We start from the raw sequence: 17293 nt of genomic DNA, 5'->3' as shown, positions 1-17293 counted from the left end.
ACGATCGGCGCGTCACAATTGATGACATCTGTGAGCATTTTCCCAATGTTTCTCGAACAATTGTTCATGAAATTGTTAAACACCATCTGCATTATGCAAAAATTTGTGCAAGATGGGTCCCTCGCGTATCTCAATGAGCTGGCGGCGAAGGACTATGCAGCAGGAATACAGAAACTTGTCACACGTTATGACAAATGCCTTAATTTGCTTGGAGATTATGTTGAGAAGTAGTTTAAAGTATCCTCTTTCAAATAAAATTTTTTATGTTTGTTAATATTTACTTTTGTGTCTTTATTTCACGAACGGGTACTACTTTCCGGATGACCCTCGTACATCAAATGCCAACAAGATCTCCAAACCTAATTATTTATGCCATAGCCAAATGAAATTAGACATCCAGCTACGTCCGTTTAATTGAACCTTGATGGAGTTTAACAAGACGGGAGCTCGAAGAGTAATCGTACTTTCAAACAACGGATAAACATACAGCTTCGGCAGCAAATTTTGGTTCTGGTTTATTAGCTATACTCACCCTAAAAACCAGCGATAATGCATTAGTAACGACTAACTTTTTAAAGTTAAACCAGGGATGAGTGAATACTTTTCCGAATGATGAAAAATGTGATCAAATGAAGGGGGAAGCAGGAAGGTTCGGTTTCCCTGAAAATTCCCTAAGAAGGTTCAGATTTTTTCAAATGCAGCGTAGCCGTCAACTCCTTACTTACAGGTGAGCGCTTAAACAAATAGTGTTTCCAGTTAGCTAGAATTGACTCACCACAAAGGAAAACTGTTGCATGAATTGAACATTATCATCACTTTACCAAGCAAAAATACGTTCGGAATTAAAAACTGTTTAATTGAAATTTTAGTGAAGCTAAACCCAGGAAGAAAAAATATTAAGGAACAGAGAAACTTGTTCCGTTGACTTTTGAAAAATAACTTGAATTTAGGGCAACAATATTTATTCATTAGGACAAAAAATTAAAATCATAAGTCATATGTTGATGGAAACATTACGTCTTAATTATACATGTATTCAATGCCATGAAGATGCTACCAATAGATATAACAAATAAATGGTGCGAATAACTTTGAACGCATTTAATAGTGAAGGAGAAGTATTTGATAATTCCTCATTTATGCTATCCATGCTGCGTAAAATATCCATAATTTGTCGCAAAATAAATAGTTAATTATAGTTTAGCCAAGTTAAATAGTTCGTAAAATTAACTCATTCAAATCAGGAGCGCATTTAAAGCGATTATGTTGTCTACACGCAGAGTAATGATGTACCGAATAAAGTAGGAATAAAATTTACTCATAATAGACATAAAATAAGCCGAAGTTTCCACTGACTTCATGCATGGAAACTTGGCTACCAAAGTATCTAAATTTTGGGTAATAAATATTAATATTTATGCCAAGAACTTTTATTTTCTATGAAAAAGTAAGTTTAAGCCTCTACAATTAATTTATTAGATAATTGCTATTATTTTGTGCGAATAGTAACACTTATTATTTCGGATCAATAACATGGCCTTCAGTATAAATGTTAGTTGACAAATGAGAACTGTGCTTGTCTCTGAGCAATATGTTATCCTGATTAATGAATGAAGTATGTGTTTAACGCTATGAAAATATCATTCTCGCCCATATTGTTATTCAGACGAAATACCCAAGTAAAGCTTCAAATCTCAAATTTTTCACCACCATTTTTTACCTTGCACTCCTCAAACGTCAGGTTTTCAACCCATTTCGTCCCAAATGTGATTTATTAATACTGTTATCAGATATTGAATCACTTCCTGTGAGGTAGGCAAATTGTCACTCTTTATTCATAATTTTATTGCCTACCTTAAGGCGCAAACAAAGATTGCCAACAGTAAGGCAGTGGAGGATGCCGATACCTATGGGTGCTTAAATCTTGTTTCCATTTTAACCAGACACAAATACGGTATAAAATAGCATTAATCGATGAAAAAAGTAGACACTAAGAACATAAATTGCCAAAAAAAATATGGAAAATCAGAGTTAGAATTACTTACAATGCAGAAAGACGAATTCATACACACTCTATCCTGTTAGCAATCAAAGTCCTTCTAGATAGACAAAAATCACGTTGTTCTCGATGCCAACAGCATAATTTGGTGTTCAAAAAGCAAGATACTAAATATGAGTTTTACATAATGACACTATTCTGTTAAACAACGAAGAGATACAATCACGATTAAATTCATATAGTTACGACACACACACATATATATACACAGTTACTCTATAACTTTAACTAGCTTCAAGTTATTCTTTTACCTAAATGTCTTTTCTTCAACAGTCCTATTTCAGTATAGCTTTTGAAAACTGAAGAAAATTGTAGAACACATTCAGGCAATTGGAGCACGTTATTCTCGGAGAGAGAAAAAACACTGAGAGAATTCAGTAATTTACGTTCAGGCGAAAAGTCTACGCGTTGAATCACTGTAATTTATCGTTGTGTATTTGAGCAGCACTAGGCGTTTTATTTTCATTTATTTCCAACGTATGTATGTGTTTTTCTTCTCATACATGCATGGGTACATCATAAAAATACATGACTATGATGACGACTCGTTTTTCCAGGGGAAAGAAAAAATTAAAAGATGAGCACGAGGTTTCCCAAACTCGAAAATGGACAAAAACCGAGTTTCTCGGTTTTCATCAATCCGAGTGGACTGCCGCATGACATGCAAGGTTATGGAATGCATCCTCGGGATGCATTACCGAACCCATGACACGACGGTTGGAAAAGGGATTAAAAACGGCGAGCAGCGAGTTACACTAGAAAGGATGTAGCACGTAGTCCTCTGTGTAAAATTTACCTCGCAAATGAAGCGCTCCGGTATCGGGACATGGAATCTCACGTGTCGAGCCCTTGCACATGACAAAAATTAAAACTTTTCCTTACCCTGAAGATTGTGAATGCAGTGTACTGAGCATAATGTTGGGAATAAAGGGAATGAAGACAAAGATAGTTTGAAAAAATAATATTATCTCGTATATAAGAGTATTTCCAAGTAAATATTACTCGGTTGTACCGAGTAATGTTTACTTGGAAATAGTAATCATACGCATGTGTATGGCTGAGTATACAGAGAGTAGAAGTTCATGGCGTACACATGCGCTGTGTGCTGGATTATGCTAATGAGACAGCAAACTCAAGGCAAAATTAAAAATCAATTATGCCCGGCTGTGCAAAGTCAAAACTGTTGGGTAAAATATATCATAAGCTCTAAATCTACTGATTGGTCTCATAAAATATGTATTTTACACATGCCACGGGTCAAAGAGAGCATTATTACGTCTGTGCCTTAAATGTCTCTCTATTGTTTATGATTACCAGGATCATTACGAATACGTCTTCCCAGACAAGAGCGTTATGTGGAAAATATTTAATTTTAGGATATAAATCAAAGGTTTTTTTAATCTGATAAAAGAGTAAATATTTAGCACACTTCCCCATATTTACACTCATAAGGAGAAATAACGGATTAGTTTTCACAAATTATTGCCGATTTTTTGGAAATTTTGAATGGATAATAAAAATACATTGGGAATAAATGCGTAAGCATGCTCGCAACATGACCAGTCTAAGGGTACCTCATTTATAAATTTAACTTGATTAAAGAATGTTTTTATTTGAATATTTACTCCATATCTCTAGAAAATTGAAAAAATAAATGCAAGGTTTTACAACTGGAATATCTGAAAGTACGCATGTTACACCTAAATTATTTTGATCTTAATTTTATAGGCCTTGGAGAAAATCTATGATTGAAATGTATTGGAATGTAATGAGAAAAAGAAAAATACGCTTAGAAATAAATGTCTTCTATTATTATTTTACCGATTATAGAAGAAGGAATGTATTTCTTTGGACATCAAATATGAATAAAAGTTTGATTAAGTACAGACCGTAATATATTTTTGATCCTAATGCTTGTTTGAGATTACTTATTTATTTATTAATGGAGAATATCGATCACCTTAAACATAAAACATTAATTTTCACTTACAGGGTCTATCCCCAAAACAAGAAGAATGATTTTTCCCACAAAAGTGAGCAGGTGGTTGGGGACGGTGGGAGGGCTTTGGAAAGCAACGTGACCCGCGTCCATTGTCCGCGAGCCGTTACAGTATGAGGATCGCTGAACCCCTGTTCGAGGTTTGTGTCACGAATTTACGATGTTACGTTCCATGAAACCAAGATGTGCGATAGTATTTTGTGTTAAGCTTTTGTGAAAACTAGGTCCGGGGGATGAAACAATGCCCCAAAAATGGTTTCCAGAGAGATACGCCGGGAGGGTAAAGAGGAAGTTGACGAAGAGGACCACCCTTGACGAACGTCAACGACACAGTGCGATGAAAATATGCAAAACGTAAGCGATATGCTCAATTCCGATCGACACCTGAGAGTGAGAACGTTAGCAGAAGTGTGCAATATTTCAAAAACCACAATGCAGCGTATTAATACAGAAGACATAGTTATGAATAAGGTGTGAGCCAAGATGGTCCCCAAGGTCCCTATGTAACGTCAGAAGGATGCTCGTGTGACAATCTCGTGTCATCTCTTGTATCGCTATTATAGTGACCCGAATTTGTTATATAAGGTAGTCGGAGTTCTTTTTGTTCGCAAAAATAAAAAGTAACTGGAAAGTTAACCATTTTGGAACGCTGGATAATATCAAAGAGGCCGTGACGAGGTGCTTGAACGAGGATCACGTCGAGGCCTTTCAGGAAGCCTACCGCTACTGACGGCTGGGTTGGTGATGGTGTGTCGATACATATGGGTGTTATTTTGAAGATTTTCAGTAATCTGGCTTCGATCTGCAATAACTTTTTCCTCAAATTACTCCACTTTTTGGGACAGACCCTGTAGGTTTTAACGGATTTGTAAACAAGATTTTTAATCTACAGTATATTTCACCTATACTTCTTCCGGGCAACAATTCTTTACTTGTTACTATTTCACTTATCAATAATGGAGTTTACTTTTAGTTCCATTTCATCTATTTTTCATTTCTGTAAACAAAACTCTTGATGCAGTATTACCCTCAGTGCATATACGAGGGTCATCCGGAAAGTAGTACCCGTTCGTGAAATAAAGACACAAAAGTAAATATTAACAAACATAAAAAATTTTATTTGAAAGAGGATACTTTAAACTACTTCTCAACATAATCTCCAAGCAAATTAAGGCATTTGTCATAACGTGTGACAAGTTTCTGTATTCCTGCTGCATAGTCCTTCGCCGCCAGCTCATTGAGATACGCGAGGGACCCATCTTGCACAAATTTTTGCATAATGCAGATGGTGTTTAACAATTTCATGAACAATTGTTCGAGAAACATTGGGAAAATGCTCACAGATGTCATCAATTGTGACGCGCCGATCGTTCCTCACGAATTCGTCAACTGAGCTCACCAGTTGGTCTGTAATGACAGACGGTCTCTCCGAACGCTCATCGTCGTGTGTGTTCCCCCTCCCCATGTTGAAGTTGCGACACCACCGCCGAACAGACGACTCGTCCATTACATTGTCTCCATACACCTCCTTTAATTGGCGATGAATATCACATGGGAGAACGTTTCTTGCATTGAGGAATTTAATCACTGCCCTCACTTCACAACTGGCGGCGTTCTCAATTTTTTTAAACATTGTAAACAATCACAGAAACAACACAGGCAATGCTAGCGTCACGCAACTTGGCTCAGAGGAGGCAGACAAGCCACTGAAGCTATCTGACCTCGTCCAGCGGCTACTCGCGTCGTTAGCACTTCATGCGGCACGAACGGGTACTACTTTCCGGATGACCCTCGTATATCCTGATATTGCGAGGAAAACAATATGAAAATATAGTTCTGTGAATTTCTTCCAACCATAATGTTGTTGAGAATTAATATTATCATTTTATTTTCTGCTTCTTTCCCTTCGACTACATTTTCAATTAGGATTTTGAGAAAGAGCAGAGCTAAAAGAAAAACTAGAATAAGAGAGCAAAATATAGAGCAGTTAGAACAGTTTACGTATTTTGAAAGTGTTTTGAACGAAGATATTCTAAATATGATAGGGATATAAAAAGAAGAATTACTTTGAGAAACAAAACTTTTACAAGAAGGGTGGAGATGATAAGAGAAAATTAAGGACATTTAGAACAGATCCTTAAAACTTTAATCAGGGGCGTGGTCTTGTGCGGTTCGAAACCTAGGCCATTGAAGCAAGGTTATTGCCATAGATTGAAGGCTTTTGAGAGTTGTTTGTGGATTAGGAGGGAAAAGGTGAAACGGACGGAAAGAAAATTAAACGACGTGACGATATCTTGGTGGTCAGAATTATGCAGAGTTGAAGAACCGTTTATTCTATTATCGGGTGCTGGGTTGCATCTTGTAAGACGAGCTGAAAACAAGTTGGTGTTTTAAGTCTTGGCCCATCCAAAATCAAACTTAAACAGTTGACAAACTAATAATAGTAATTACCAACATATCCTGTAGTATTCAAAGATAGCCAACATATTCGTGAAAAACCCTTTCATTAGGAGAACATCAGTTGAAATGTTTAATAATATTTTTGGTGATTATACCGCAGCACATGGTAATCCTGTTCTACCACTGTGTCCAAAGAAAAAATTTCTCAGGGTGCGTATGTGCGAAAACAATCGAAAACTGAAAATTAAAGTGGTATCGGAAGTTTTTCACGTAAAACGAAGAATGACGTGAACTCTTACCACACAAATTTTAATTACGTAAAATACGCTCGGCGGCGTAGTGGCTGAGATGTGACCACAACACCACACCCATCAACCTACACCTTGCTCCTACTACCTCCTCTCCATCTCGCATCCCATTTAACCGACCGCATTCACACTCTGCGACACTGCCCATATAATTCAAGCTGCGTGCGGATCGATTTTTGAAAGCCTTAACCTTTTTGTTCCACGTATTTTTAATATTGCAGATAATGAATACAGCTTTGTGACGTGGAAGCCCTCTGACTGGGGGATTGTATTTGATGCAGCAGAGATGGACCCATGTTTTGAGTAAGGCACAATAGGAGGAGCAATAGGCGTGCTATTTACTTCTCCCCAGCATGAGCACACAATTTTGGTACCGAATGATTTACGCTCAATGAGATTTTAGCCGCGCGGAATTTCGTAACACGTACTGTTAAACGCAAAACATCAATTAAAGTTTGTGCAAATCCAGCCCCTGGATTTGCTGTTTCCCCAACCTCGATCAGACATTCACTTTGATTGGATAAATGGCTGGGATGCTTCATTATTTGACGCCGCTGTGGATGTTACATAAAATAGGCAGAGGATAAATTTTACGGATTTTCGGGATAAAAATAAATTTTTATTTTCATAAAAATTATCATTTTACTGACTATATATTTTAATTCGTAGTGTTCGTTTAAGATAACTTAAGAAAAACATTTCAGGTTAATATTAGTGCCTTAAGCCTTTACACCGAAGTTACCAAAGATATCTTATCAACTTGAATGATTCACGGCACATAATGTAATACTTCAATTCATCAAGTAATAATAATAATTCGGCTTTATCCGAGCGAGATTGAGACTGGGGGAGTCCCTTCTACCATCTGAGCCATCGTCATATACATTCAATGAAAATATAATTACATGTGACGGCTAAATAATATAAAATGGAACTAAATAATGACATTCGATTTATAATGAATATGTATTAGTAAAAAGAGTGGATTGATATACAAAATTATGGGAAAAACGTAAGGAATAAGGTTTTTATCCTTAACAAACAACCCACTGTAGGAAAAACCCACACATGAAGGGGAGTGTGAATGACTTGCGAAAACCTACAGATAGATAGTGCTATAATTGACTTTATCAAAATATAAATTAAAATAAATCAATGAATGAAAAAATATATTCATGCATTATGAAAAGTAAAATTTTCCAAAGTGAAGTTTATTCCTTGAGGTCAACGGCATGAATTCATAATAGTTTTAGTCATTATGTAAGATTTTAATAAATATAATTTTAATAAATATCGTCACTTTCTAAAGTGCTTCACTTCCCTAATCCATTCTATTAATTGAAAAAGACGAATGACCGACTTACATGTAAACCTGCGCAATAAAATATTAAAAGTAACTCTTCAAATGAACTCTAAATGACTGTTTTAGGAAACAAATTAAAGCATTAAAAGGCGACTATGAATGAGTAATTTTTTATTACAAGCGATTGATAAGTTTATGTAACTTAAAGGGCGTCTTTATGCCTCTCATTTGGATATGTTTATTAACATTTCATTGCAATTGTGATATTTTTAAACTAGTTCAACAATGTTGCTTCATCCTTTGCGCACCGATCCGAAGAGCTGACAAATTTTTGACCAAATTTGATAACAGGAGTTGTTGAAAACACCAGCCGTCCAGTTACATGACACCCGTCTGGGGCAAAAACCGGTGAACAAGAGTTCTTCCCAAAAAAAAATTACCAACCCCTATGCTCATCAGTAGAGTTTCGTCGTCAAATTAGCACTTTCAAATATAACTACTCGATTTTGTTATAGCTATCATTTCTGCATTTTTTTCCTTCTTTTCTGCATCAGGTCATTGTGTCCCTAAACGAAACGGTGGAATCTCAGGAATTCCCACAGCCATGCAGTTAACACAGCACAACAAGTTTAATGTTTAAAGATATTTATCAGGGGCCTCACGAGATTATTTACGATTGCAGCTTGCGTATGTAGCATAAGATAGTAGTATGTATATAGCATAGTAACATAAATGCTTATTTCAAAGATACCGGTACCCTACCAATTCATTCTTTTCAACCGACATATTTTTTGTGAACATGACAAGATATTTCCATCAGGAATCACGAACAGGGTGCCTAATCATTTTCCAATGAAAATTAAAGAGAAATTATAAATGAAGTGCCAAGTTTAAAGTGTGTGTTAAAATCAAGCATTCACGGAGATAAAATCACTTTGGAAATGCAAGGTAACGTTATTGCAGAGGACCCTTTGTCGAAAATTAAAAAACGAGAATTTTGAAGAGGAAAAATAATTCATGGGTGATGCATCGAAACTGTTATTGGGACATTTCCCGAGTTCCTTTAAAAAAGAGGAAATAAAAAAGAGGGATGATACTATTTTCAGAACTTGTGGGTTCATAACCAAACAGAAAGACTGCTCCCATTATCTCGGAAAGAGTAATTGCATGTTGAGGGAAGTGCATTAGCTGTAACTATAATTACCGTCCCTGTGCCAAAGGAGAATGTGATTTTTGAGTCTCTTACTAAATATACGATAATTTCATTTTAATAACTCAAAAGAACAAATACAGGTAGATGCATTTCTTGCACTGGTTTGGGGTTTTTTTATCACTGTTTTGCGGCATGATTTGTGGAAAACTTGGCACTGGTCATGGTATTATCCATACCGCGAGCCAGTGCTGAGTAGATTCTCACGTAACCATCAATCTTTCATTCAGGAAACTCCCAAAAATTTCCTTCAATTTCGTTTAAAGACTAGTCTAGGCTTAGAGAACACAAAACTGATGCAATATGGGAATAACACTGGACGGAATCCTTAATTTGGACATTTTCCATCTACTTAAAAATCTAATTGTAATATAAAGTTCAAGATATTAAGCGGAACGAGTTCTGTAGAAGTTCCTCGTTTCCCAAAACCTTTCCCAAAACTTACGGAACACAAAACTTGATCCCTAAAATATGTTACTTGAGATTGGAAACCGTTGCAGGAATTCGATTAGTCTATTTCGCGTCTTTACAGCAGAGTTAAATTTTACCATAGTATTCCAAGAATGGGTCATAAATACTTTCTGATGCCTCAATCTGCGGCTTAATGGAAATAAAAGGAGTGAGGGCGTGGAAAACTTTAAATGGCAGCCTCCTAGTCTTGTTGAAGCACGTGTGTAACAGCAGTGAGACTTTTTAACTTCGGAAGCAGAATTATTTAAATGTGATATTCGTAACTAAGCCAGCCACTCTTCGAGAATTTAGCGCATTTCACGAATGACAAAGGAAATAAAAAACAATGCCATGCCATGTCAAACTACCATGATGTTCTAAAGAATATCCCTTATCGGAAGAGGTGATCAGTGTTTCCTTCAAGCTGATTTGCGACGTGAATTCCATTCACTCCTCCATGTTCATGAATAAGTATACTTTTCATACAGCGTCTTTGACTAGACCTATACACTTACGTATTTTTATGCATCTTCGTTAACTATATATCACATTTAACAGCTTAAAAAAACATATTACGAGCAATACGAAAAAGTCTTCATGTCTTACTAAGACGCTATAAACATGATGCAATAAAAGATTATACTCGTTTTACAATAGAAAGAGTTCCCCTCCGTTCGTTCCCCAAAATCTATGCCGTTGCCCACCATTAGAAAATAAGACCAATGAAGAGTGGAATAACACTAAAATACCCGGGAGAGCCAATATTGTCCGTGAGCATTTTAAATATATAATATATTCAGAGGTCTTTCTCCCAGACTTTGGTTCATTTGAAATAAAAACTATTCGTATAAAGTTTTGGTAGCATACATATTTTATTTAAGATAAGAATCAACTTTTCATTAATAGCCCAAAAGAGTAAATTTTCTCTATTCCATAAATCAGAACTCTTTCCCTGTATATGATGCGGGGAATTGTCTGATACACACACACGCACACACACACACACAGTTCACATTACTACAGTGTGTTTTATTTCCATTGTACGTTCGATATAGTTTAACGAATTTTACTAAGAGGAAATTAATACTTTTCTAACTATTACCTTTGTTCTTATTGTTCTATTTTTATAGAGAAAGGTTTCAAGATTCAGACCCTTTCCAGCGAAATGACTTTAAGAATCGACTAATTCTTAGAGTATTATGCAATCACTACTAAATATTTCTTACAATATATCAGAGGCTGAAGGTGATTCACCTGAGACACGATTACACAACACCCGGGTCGCTTTCAAGGCAGTAGCAAGTAAGTAGACATCTCGATGCACATTCCTGATTCAACTGGGCAAAAGAATTTAGCGACTCCATTCACAAAAATCTAGTAAGATATATACACTTGAAAAAACTACGAAAGACGCCAAGGACAGAGAAGAAGAGGGAGAAGTAAAATGCGCAGACTGTCAGGGGAATAAAACATATCCACAGGATATACAAATGCCATGAAAAGTTCATGTGACATACAGGGTTCGTCCGGAAAATAAGTGTACTAAGCTCAGGAAAAAAAATTTATTACACTTTTACATATCTTAAGCTAATATTCCTCAAAATAGGACCCTTGTGAGTCGATACACTTGTTCCAGCGGCGTTCCCATTCCTGGAACGCTCCCGCGAAGGCATCATCGGGAACCTCTCGAAGACTCGTCGTCGACCTCTTCTCTGCCCTCCACGAACATCTTGTGCCACCGAAAGATCATGTTTCTGGACATGGCTGACTCCCCGTAAGCCTGGTTAATCATACCGACAGTTTCGGTAGACGATTTCCCAAGCTTTACCGCAAATTTGATGGAATAACGCTGCTCCAAAAACTTCGGCATCGCGTTCCGTGACGTGGGTCGAGCGTGGAGGTTCGCGTTAACAGAGCTCCTCACTACGCCACAGCTCAGAGCCGACTGCCTTTTTCAGCGTCGCTTGCCAACATACCCCCCTCCAATCGCAGCCCGTCAGAGCGGTGCTGGGCGCGCCTGGAGCGGCGCGCCCAGCCCAGGAGTCAGTACACTTATTTTCCGGACGAACCCTGTATGCCAAAGTAAAATCCAGTAAACCTATACTTTTGTGCTAATAATATAACACTTAATGCTACAAGTTTCTGGAATTTTAGAAAACTCGTTATGTTTTTTTTACATTTTTGTACCAATAAAGTTACTTTTTATGTGCAAATTTTGTAGATTCATTCACGATGTAACATTCATAGTTGTTGAATACTTGTTTTAGACCATATTAAATATATTGTGCAAAATGGATTTGCAAAGATGAATTGGAAAAACGAATCAGACGATCATTTCCAGGGTCATCATTAAATTTTTTTTTATTAAACAAAGAGGTGAACGTGGGGGCCAAAATGACTCCCCATCTGTGTTTGGGGTTGAAGCAGAGTGGGCAGTTCTAGTGGCGATGTTTGGCCAGATTCTAGAAACGAAAAGGCATATGACCATATTAGGTTAGGAACTTCATGAACTAAGAAATCATTAAAATGATGTATCCCTTTTACTTGATAACACCTACTCCGATTTCCGTGCAAAACATTTCAGAGAACTCATGTTATAAATAAATTATCATAAATTTAACCTGTGTTTCAGTTGCCCATGGCCAATTCCCTAGTATTCCATGAATAATTCGCAAACATTACCATGCATTAAAAAAATTGTTCCATATTCAAAATCTTAATTACTTAAGCTAATCGGTTAATGAGCACGATGATAGACAATTAATAGGACTAACCAAGTTTTAATGGGGTTAAAACAGGAAAAATTGCAGAAAGATGGTATTAAATGGCTGCTTTTGAGAGGTAAAAATTTTGATCGCCATACGGGCATAAATTTAGATGTTGCCGCACCTTTATGAAACTAACATCCGACATGTTAAAATATTAATAAAATCAAGGTGTATTTGATGGGAACGTGAAAAAAACACACGAAAAATACATCAATCTGACGCCATTTCCGTTCTATCAGGACGAGTTCCTTACTGTATTTATGGCTCATTCGATTTTTCATACTCAAATGAAATCTCGCCAACGACCAGCAAAATCGAACACAATTAATATTGTTTGAGCCCGATAGTCCCGGGCCAAAACCTCACTGCCTCCACTCAAAGAAAGAGAAGAGAGGGAAAGAGGGTGGTAGAGGTATAGAGAATCGAAGCCTGCGGATATAAAAAAAAGTGAAAAAGAGAAGTCCTTAATTTCGGCGGAGCACGTAATCTCCCGGGAATCAGATCCAGCTCGTGGAAGATGGGACGGGTGAGATGGCGAGAGAATAGGCCTGGAGTAGGAGGTGGTATGAGAGAGGAAAGGAGCTGGGAGGTATTCCCTTTAAAAGAGTCGCAGAAAGGGATCCTCTGGAGAGCGACGGCTTGTAAGGCAGATTAAGTCGCGGCCATAAATCCTCTATCTTCCGAAAGAGGATGAGATTAGAAGGACCCGGGAAAATACAAAGGAGGGATAGCTACAGAGGTGAGAAAGCTACAGGAGATGACATTTTTATGAGAGAGGCTAATGTAAAGCTTTAAATTGGGTGATAAATTTTTCTTGCATGCGTCCAGACTTAAAATATACGATTCGATAAATACGACTCCAAAATTAACAATTGGCGATTGATGAACACGTGGCACTACGAGCCGCCATCACAAAAATACTCGCATGCCATTCAGAATTTTGCGAGCCACAGGTCAACTGCTGCAAATTACGACCACACGCAATGTGTTGGGTTTCAGTTCCGCCGCATGGGTGCTGTTTAGACTAGTGGTGTCTACTGGGGCAATCCCATCCAAAAAGTCATAAAATCATGTGTATATATATATATACACATGATATATATATATATATATATATATATATATATACATGATATATATATACACACATGACATATATATATACACATGACATATATATATACACATGGCATATATATATATATATATATATATATATACATGATATATATATACACACATGGCATATATATATGTACATATATTTATATATACATACATATACATATTTGGTAAGATAAATAGCACTCCATAATGTAGAATGTCAGTTTTAAACTAACTCAGTAAAACATACACATTTACTTGGGATTGTGATTACGGTACATTCCATCAAAGTTCAAGGCAAATAATTGAATTTTTACATGAAGAACAGTTCTTAATTAAAATCTGTCTAAGTTTTCATCATTAAGAATTTGAAAAGTCATGTCAATGAAAACTGTATGGAAATTAAAAGAAATGAATTCCTACAAGTCATCTTTTTCCCTGCTTCGACCTGCGCCTCGCTGAAGTAGAGGCAGAATGCACCAGAACGGGATTTTAATTAACTGTCCTCTCCCTCTCTCTGTAAGCTGCGTATCTAGGGCACATCTACGAACTTTGCTTGACGGACTCACCTCCTTTTTTACGATGCGTATGTCTAAAGACATCAAATTACGGATGAAAAGGTGCATTGTTCAAAGCTCATGCACAATCAATTTCCCCCATACTATTTGCGTCTGTCATATGACAAGAAATAATCGGAAAACTGGGCGATGCTTGCCTTTTTGTCTCGCCATGATGTGCGTGGAATATATGCAGAGTTGTACACTATTTACCAAGAGAAAATTAACTGTAAATAAATAAGAGTTACTTTAACAAAAATAAAATAGAAAATATAAAACCAACGTGAGTGTACTCATCATTTATTCTTCGGCAAGAAAGTTCCTCTCTCACACGAAATTCATGATCTCAACTACAGAAAATATAAATGCACAGCTAAACTAAAGGACGTTCTAATCATTTTTTATACACTTTTTAATCAAACTCTCATGAAGTAATTTTGCTATGATATAAACTCTATTCTATAGCCCCACCAATGATTCAAGCGTTAATTTTTTAGACAAATGTACCGTGATGAATTCATTGCTATCTAGCATGACTAGGTGGAATGGTTCCATACTAAAATTAAAATAAAAACTTTGTTTTTTTTCAGCTTACCTTTAGATGGTACGATCCTAATGTTGCAGCAACGCATCATCATTAGGTGTTAACTCAAATACTAATTTAAAATTAGTGATATAATGTCATTTTCTTACTAATGTTTAATATTCTTCTCAGTGATTTCGTTTTAATTGAGTAGGTACGAATTTTCCGATAAATTTAAAAGGAAACGTTTTATTGGCGTGCCTCTAATTTCTACCATCTAATCCTGTCAAATACATTGTGATGTTTTCTAGATTCATATGTAGATAAATATGACCATAAAAAGCACGCGGTTACCTTGTTACAATGCAAATTTTCACATGATACTCATAACTATATCTAACAAGTTATTAGCCGGATGATTTCCAATGACATGCCGGATGTACACACACCTGATTCCATAGCATATATAACCACATGTAGGCACGCCTTTTAGGGGGAAGCAAACTGACGCTTGAACACTTTCCGCTCCGCCACACGGGGCATTGTCCAAAAGTCGCTACCTCCGTAAAGCAAACACCTCATCCTGCCTTGTCATCCTCCTGCCTGATTCTTGAGGCAAAACTGGGATTCGCAAAAGGGAGGTTTTGAAGGCATCGCCCACATACTCGAACCCTGAGTCAACTTCTCCTGACAAGCGTCAATATACTCGCGGCGGAGTTGTGGGAAACCCTAGCTTAAAACACGGTTTATTAATACACCAGCGTCAAAGTTTGTCAACATCCTGTAGGGAGTCTTTGAAACCCGCATCGGAAAGTTACAGCCTTGGGTAAGTGTTAACAAGGGATAATCGATTTACTGCTCCAGACCTCCCTTCAAACTTTACTGTGGCGAAACAAGCACCGATGCTCTAAATTCAGTTAATTCCAACAAACGGAGAAATATTTATTGATGAAGAACCATAGCCATGAATTACAAGTGAAGTTTGAACTGTTACACGTCTCATTTCCTCCATAACCTGCAACACGAAAATGAGTTGCAATATCAATAATGAGAGGAATAATTATCTACCCCAACATGCAAATGGAATCAAATTAGATGGCGAAGGGATAATATTGAGGATTAAGAATTAATAATATGCATACTCATTTTTCATTTATAATAAATGATACATATTTGTCTAAGATTTTACTGATGATTATGGTCAGGAAATTCAATTACTCGAACTGAGTAAAACGATATCAATTTATCTCTTTTGAAACAATGAAGTGCATAATAGGTGCAGTCTTAATGCTGATGGAAATAGGATTTAACAGTGAATATTAGTACGAAGAAATTATAAGTGATTTAATATTTTAGACCGCCTAGTTCTTTGCCACCGAATTGGTTAAAATTAATTAAATTTGGAATCCCTTTGACCCCATATTTCAGTAATTATTTGTTATTGATAGCTTAGGTGTTAAGTATTTGCCGTTAAATATATGCAATTTCTCAAATATTGTATACATATACCAATTATACTCATATTTACATACATTGGATAATTATGCCATATTTCAAACATTCTTTATTTAACTTTCAAAACAAGGATTATACTCTTAAAACTTTGATTAATCAATTAATATTCTGGCATCCGGAATTTGGATTAATACTGTATACATGTATAATTACACACACACACACACATATATATATATGAAAATGTATACGTATACATATATATATATATGTATATAAATACATATATGTATATATATATATGTATATATGTATATATATATATATAGATTTTTAAACATAAAAACAAAAAGAAAATACACTTACATCTGTAGTTTTAACGTTTCGACGGTACGACCGTCGTCATCAAATATATGTATATATTAATTACACATACACATTTATGCACACACACATATGTATTTATAATATCCGAGTTTGGATTATATAAATAAATAAATATATAAATATATTACATATAATCCAAACTCGGATGTCAGGATATTAATCGATTAATTAAAATTTTAAGAAGGTAATTTAATATTTTAAAATTTAAATGAAGACTGTGTGAAATATCTCATGCTTATCCGCCAGATGTAAATATTAGTATAATTGGTTTGTAAATTATTAATTTAGTGTAAATCCCGTAAAAGCAATTAGGAAATTTGGTGGCTTATGCAACAGCGTCGTAGAACCCAATGGCGTGAAATGGTTCTTTCAAATTTTGGAATATACTATTCTTTCCATCACATGTAATCTAATTAAATTTATGAAAATCTTAAAAGACATTCTTCGCCAATCGAGTGGCTTAAAAATTAAAAGTAAATTTTACCTCTATGCATATGGATGAATTTATTTTTTAGAGCAGAAATTATCTGTACGTTTAATATTCATCGTTTATTTAAAAATGAGTGTAATACAGCAGAAAGGGTAGCAATGCTGCATGTACAGGTAGTCATCAAGTCTTGTTAACTGCGAGACATAAAGTATTCCTCCAATGATTTTATAGAGAAACAATACTGTGACTACATATTCAGTAGTGTGAGCGGACATAGGAACCTGGCGATTAAATTAATAAGAACCAAAGACATTTTTTGTACCTCTTTCATAGTGAAGCT

General features: G+C 36.0%; 1 protein-coding gene across 1 annotated transcript in view; it reads right to left on the bottom strand.

Annotated features, from left to right (window-relative positions):
• Elk (Eag-like K[+] channel) overlaps nt 1–17293 on the bottom strand; it is a 520200-nt gene that overhangs the window by 230219 nt on the left and 272688 nt on the right. The window lies entirely within an intron of this gene.

The sequence above is a fragment of the Hetaerina americana genome, unplaced genomic scaffold, assembly GCF_022747635.1.
Source record: "Hetaerina americana unplaced genomic scaffold, ioHetAmer1.1.p SCAF_7, whole genome shotgun sequence".
NCBI classification, from domain to species: domain Eukaryota; kingdom Metazoa; phylum Arthropoda; class Insecta; order Odonata; family Calopterygidae; genus Hetaerina; species Hetaerina americana.
This window is presented reverse-complemented; position numbering and strand designations above follow the sequence as displayed.